The sequence below is a fragment of the Quercus lobata genome, chromosome 4, assembly GCF_001633185.2.
Source record: "Quercus lobata isolate SW786 chromosome 4, ValleyOak3.0 Primary Assembly, whole genome shotgun sequence".
In the NCBI taxonomy this organism is placed as follows: Eukaryota; Viridiplantae; Streptophyta; class Magnoliopsida; order Fagales; family Fagaceae; genus Quercus; species Quercus lobata.
This window is the reverse complement of record NC_044907.1, coordinates 79,280,917-79,287,540: the sequence shown is the minus strand read 5'-3', so window position 1 is coordinate 79,287,540 and position 6,624 is coordinate 79,280,917.

Genomic DNA, 6,624 nt, shown 5'->3' with positions numbered 1-6,624 from the left:
TGAGTCTTCTATAGTTGTTCCTAAGTCTGTTAAGAAATGTATATCTATTCTAGGCTGAAGGATAGTTACGAAGGAAGAAGAGATGTTAGCAGTGCTTTCTTCATAGTCTGGTAGCTGCTGTTTTTTATTTTTTTTATTCGCTATGGGTGGTTCCACATTTTTCTTCATTGAATCCAAAACGTTTGAGTTTTCCATTGAGGAAGGGGGTTCTTATTTTTTATTATGGATCTTTGAGAGAGGCCATACCTCAATGCGCTTTGTTTTTATGGGGAAGGAGAGTGCAAACTGTTTTTTGTTCCACTTGCAGGAATTAATTTCAAAGCAATCACCTGGTCATTATGCAAGAACGATTAGAGAGGGTGATATTGTTTTCATCCTTCAATTGGGGTCCAACGGCCATGGCATGTTTTTAATGGTTTTTGAACTTCTTCATAGTTGACAGAATGGTAACATAGTGATACCTGAGGGAAGGTTGGGTAGTGGCTGGCGTGGCTTTGGCCTAAACTCGAGGAAAATTTTAAAACCAGCTTCTCTTATTAGTCAGGGATCGTTTCATAGAATACAAAGTGCACCGAAGGTTGAGGCGGCAGCGGCGGTTGACAGACCTCATAACCACGGTGGTGCAAAAAATAAAGGCAAAGCAACCACAGGTATTCCCAAAAGAGATGACTCAATATCCTATGCATCAGTGGTGGCGGGGAAACGAAAAACACCAGTGGTGAAGGAGTTGAAGGAAAGAATAAATCTGCATTGGTTGGGGTGAAGATTTTGTCAGATTTTAGCCGTAATACCTGCAAGAAAAGTATCCTAGGACAGAAGGAGCAACTTGGAGTGAAGCTTTTGTCAGATCTCAACCGTAATAACCGTGATACTTGCAAGGTACTCTAGGACAGAGGGAGCTTCTCGGGGCGAAGGTTTTGTCAATGATAAAGGGAATTGAAAGTGACAAGATAAAATCTGAGCTGTCCTTGGATCTTTTTATGTATATGGAGTGTGGGATAGATGGGAGATGGGCTATAGTGTGGTTTGAGGTTGATGAAGTGGGCCCAAAACCTTTAAAGCCCACTGGTCATAATTTTATTCCCTCTAGCCCAATTAATACAGCCAAGCCCAAATCTGTTTGGAGGACACGCCAAAGCCAAACTTTGGTAAACCCAGCCCATTGTCAGAGCTTAAAATCTGAACTCATAGCCCAATTGCTGGGGTCTCAAGTTCAGAAGCTGATGGAGATCCCGCTTCCGTTAGAGAGACAAGTGGTTGCGAGCTCAAGTGGTGATGAGATGATGACGATGAGAGTTTGTGGTGACCCAATGACCGGAAAAGAATCAGAGTCAAGGTGTAGCTCCGATATAGCTAATCTCGACTTCAACAAGGCTTTTTCTAGGTTCACGAGCCCTGGTGCTGAGGTAACTCATGGATTTGGTTTTCGGGACTCTAGGTTCACCAGTGATATGGTGATAAGCTCGGCAATGGCAGGGATTGAGCCTCGATTTTGAAAGAGGTGTCGCCAATCCCTTGTCAGCATCCATGGGTAGTGCTAAATAGATTTTATCCTCTCTCAGACTTGGGTAATGGGATGGAAGCTGAGTTTGGAGAAGGGGAAGTTCATGAAGAAGATCGGAGTAGTCCTCATCATGATACGACGCAACAGAGGTTAGTGGATTCAGTTGGGGAATTTTAGACAGATTCTGGGCTTCACATTCTACCATGGGAGACCAGTGGGGTGGTTGACAGTGGTTGTGGCAGTGGAAAGCAAGATAATTGTGTGTTGGAATGTGAACCTCTGTCTTGGTGGGTACCTAATGTTCTCAGTGAGGGTTTGCTGGTTTAGGATTCTGTAGTGAGAACACAGGTGACTAAGTCTGGTCCACCCTTGGATTGGGTGTCCAAGTTGATGAAAAATTTCTGTAAAATGGTGGGTTTCCCTATTGTGAAACATGAAGCTCAATGTTTGGCTCTTTTTCACATTCTAGAATAGGAATGTCTCAAGGTGAATGACGACGGGATGTTTAAGTGACCTGCAAACTCAGGGTCAGGAGGTCTTAAGGAGCTTAAGGGGCTTATTTCTTTTGTTAATTATGACGGTGTCTCTTCTAGGAGTAAGAGCAGAGCTTCTTCGACTAATATGGGGGTTGTTGGTAGTTTTAAATGACTCTACGACTACTTTCTTGGAATGGGGGCTTAACAATTCCCAAAAAAGAGAGGTTTGTAAGAATCTTCTAAAAGAGTGGAAGTGTGATATTGTACGTTTTCAAGAAACGAAAGTATCTTCTATTGATGTTGCTTTTGTTTGGAGTTTATGGGGTAGTCCTTTCATTGATTGGGCTATTTTGGATGTTGTGCAGACTTCAGGAGAGGTCTTGCTGATTTGGGATAAGAGGGTCTTTGAGAAGTTAGATGTTATTGCTGGACAGTTTTCTGTCAGTGTATTGTTGAAAGGAGTGGTGGATGACTTTGTTTGGGCTTGTATCGGTGTGTATGGCCCTAAGGACAATGGACAGCGGCCTACTTTGTGGGAGGAGTTATCACTGGTGCATGCCAGGTGGCCCATGGCATGGTGTCTAATAGGTGATTTTAATATTATCAGGTACCAAGTGAAAGGCTTGGCTATGAGTTTTTTAGCCCTGCTATGTTCGCATTCTCGGATTTTATAGAGAATAATTCTTTAGTTGATTTACCTTTAGAGGGGGCCTCCTTCACTTGGTTTAGAGATTCTGGTGTTCCCTTTATGTCAAGAATTAACAGGGCTTTGGTTTCTCTTGATTGGGAGGAGCACTTTGAGAATGTATCCCAATGGGTGCTTCTTCGTGTTCTTTCAAACCATTACCCTCTTTTGTTGGAAGCTAGTGTTGTTCGACGTGGTCAAAGTGCCTTTAAATTTGAAAATATGTGGTTGAAAGCTGAGTGTTTTGTTGATAGAGTTAAGCAATGATGGGATGGATACAGTTTTGCAGGCTTTCCAAGTTTCATCTTGGCGCAAAAATTGAAGGCTCTAAAAGCAGACTTAAAAAAGTGGAATAGAGAGGAGTTTGGTGATATGGCTTTTAGAAAGAAGAACATGTTGACAATGGGTTTAGATGTGAGAGTGGAGTTAGTGGGTCTTTCAAATGAGGAATAGATTCGTCGCCTTCAACTCAAAAGAGACATAGAATAGTTGGCTTCTCTTGAGGAGACTTCCTGGAGGCAAAAGTCTCAGGCCTTGTTTGTGAAGGAGGGCAATTAATACTCGGTTTTTTCATAGATTAGCAAACTCTCATAAAAATGCTAATCAAATTAAAAGGATTGAGGTGGATGATGTTCTTTATGAGGATGAGTCTGATGTGCGCTCTCAAATAGTTCTCTTTTATCAAGGGTTGTATAAGGAAACTGAGGTGGGGCGTCCTACTATGGATGGGTTAGATTTTGCTTGTATTGAAAAGGATGAGCGGTTATCCTTAGAAAAGGAGTTCACGAAGGAGGAAGTTGTCCAGGTATTAAGGGAGATGGAGGGTGATAAAGCCCCTAGTCTTGATGGTTTCACCATGGCTTTCTTTCAAAAATGTTGAAGTGTTGTGGAAAAGGATATCATGGATTTTTTGATAACTTTCATCGGCACTCTGTGTTTGAACGGTCTATGAATGCTTCGTTTCTCGCTTTAATTCCTAAGAAGTGTAATGCCGTTAACATTAAGGACTTTCACCCCATCAGTTTGCTGGGTAATGTGTACAAGCTACTGTCCAAGCCTCCAAGGTGTTGGCTAATAGGTTGAGGGTGGTTTTGGATAATCTTATCTCTGAGACTCAAAATTCGTTTGTTGGCAGAAGGCAGATTCTAGATTCAGTGCTTATTGCAAATGAATGTCTGGATAGCAGGTTGAAGAGTAAAATACCGGGTGTGGTTTGCAAGCTGGATATTGAAAAAGCTTGTGACTATGTGAACAGGGAGGCCTTGTTTTATTTGTTGGGCCGGATGGGTTTTGGGTTGAAATGGAGAGGGTGGATTAAGGCTTGCATTTCGTCTGTCCATTTTTCAGTCCTGGTAAATGGATCCCCTAAAGGCTTTTTTGGAAACTTTCATGGGTTGAGACAAGGGGACCCACTATCTCCACTTTTGTTTCTTTTGATAATGGAGATTTTAAGTAGACTCTTGAAGAAAACAGAAGAGAGTAATCTTATTCGGGGTTTTCATGTGGGAGTTGTGAACTCTGTTGGTGTGTGTATTTCTCATCTATTATTTACTGATGATACTATCTTATTTTGTGATGCCTCTAGGGAACAATTGTTGTCCATAAGGTTGGTGTTGTCTTGTTTTCAGGCTTTTACGGGTTTGAAGGTCAATGTAGGGAAAAGTGAGATTGTCCCTGTTGGGGAGGTGAGTAATCTAGATGCTTTGGCTAATATTCTTCAATGTAGAGTGGGCAGTTTGCCTATGAAATATTTGGGGATGCCGTTGTGAACTTCTTTTAAGACAGCCTCGATTTGGAATCCTATTTTGGAGAAAATAGAGAAGAAGCTATTTGGGTGGAAGCGTCTCTATTTATTTAAGGGCGGTAGGTTCATGTAACTAAAAAGTACTCTCTCAAGTCTCCCAACATACTTTTTATCTCTTTTTACTATTTCTAAAGATGTGGCTGCTAGATTGGAAAGTATTCAGAGGAATTTCCTTTGGGGGTCTTCTGAAGGGAGTTTCAAATATCCTTTGGTGGCTTGGGAAAAGGTGTGTTTACCCGTTGAGATGGGTGGTTTGGGGATAAGAAGTGTGGTGCCTTTTAATCATGTTTTATTAGGGAAATGGCTGTGGAGATATGGTCATGAAGTTACCCATCTCTAGTGGCGAGTTATCTCCACTAAATATGATGAGGGTCAAGGGGGGTGGAGTACTAATGTTTGTAGGAGGACTCATGGGTGTGGCCTATGGAGAAGCATTAATGAAGGGTGGGAGAGCTTTTCTAAGCATCTGATTTTTGTATTGGTTGAAGGCACTCGTATCAACTTTTGGCATGATAGGTGGATTGGCGAAAATACTCTAAAAGATCTCTATCCTAAGCTCTATATGTGTTCAGTGGTCAAGGATGCTTGTATCTTTGAGGTTTTGTGGATTCCAGATTGGGGTATTGTTAGAGTGTGGAATTTAAGGTTTTATAGAGCTTTTGAAGATTGGGAGTTGGCTGCATCTTATTCTCTACTTCAGCTTATCCAAACTCGTATTCCTTGGGGTAATAGGAGAGATACTCTTTACTAGCGGCTAAAAGGTGATGGTAAGTTTGACACTCAGTCTTACTACCATGCGATTCAGGGTGCTTCAAATTCTTTGTTTCCTTGGAAGGGTGTTTGGAAACCAAAGATTCCTAAGCACGTGGCATTCTTTTTGTGGATAGCTGCACATGGTCAAATCCTCACTTTGGATAATCTAACGCTTAAGAGTCGCCCTTTGGCTAATAGGTTCTGTATATGTTGTTGTGATGGGGACTTGATAGACCACCTTCTTCTTCATTGTCCTATTACCCATTCCCAATGGACTTTTATGCTCCAGGCCTTTGGTATTCATTGGGTTATGCCAGGATCGGTGGCGGGTTTGTTATCTTGTTGGCATCAGTGGCTTAGGAAGCATAATTCAGACATTTGGAACTTGGTTCCAGGGTGCTTAATGTGGATTGTGTGGTTGGAACGAAATCATTGATCCTTTGAGGACAAAGAGAAGACATTGCATGAGTTAAAGGTTTTATGTCATCGTAGTCTTTTGGAGTGGTCTCGTTGTTGGGGTTTTACTGATTGTTCTTCTCTTTCTGAGTTTTTTGTCCTCCTTTATCTTAGTTTCCTGACTACCCTCTGTTTGTTGTGTTTTTTGTTTCTTTTTTTCTTGTTGTTCATCATCATGAACCTCTTGTATTTTTCATTTTTCTCTCATTTATAATAGTTTTCTGATTACCTATCATAAAAATGAATAAAGAAATGAATGGCATTCGTGTCTATTTAATTATCAACCATATATTTGTTATAGCAATTAAGTTGATTTATAAATTTCAACCAGTTTGTTTTGTAACACCTCTCTTTTTTTTTTTTTTTAGATACCAAATAGAATGACTTCTTTTTCAGAAGTAAAAAACCATGTACAAAGGTAAAGACCTGGGCACACAGCCCAGGCTAGTTCGTTAGCCATACAAATTATGAAGAAAAAACATACAAGGCTTCCCTCTAAACCAACAAAATAATGAAGACCCTTCTGCACCATCATCATGTTTGCTTGAGTGGTCGAGAGCATCTGATATGTCACTAGCAATGCTAGAGCTACATCCAAAATGACTTTAGGTTGTGTATGAACTTTCTCAAAGTATGCTTTGTTTCTTGCATTCCAAATTGCCCAAGTCGTTGTGGCCCATAGTTCTAGCTCCTTCTTTGACAGTTTAGCTCCTTCTTTGTTTTGTAACACCTAATTTACTGTAATTAGTAAAAATCTTAACTCAAGAAGATTCAATAGAAAGTAGGAACACAATGATATCAATTTAGTTATTAAAAAAAAGTCTCAAATGATGGCAATTATAAAAAAACATTCTTCTCAATGAGGTTATAATTGGACATATCTATTGTAGAAGCAAGCATATATGATGTCTTGGAAATAAAATTGATAGCCTTCTTCATGGACATA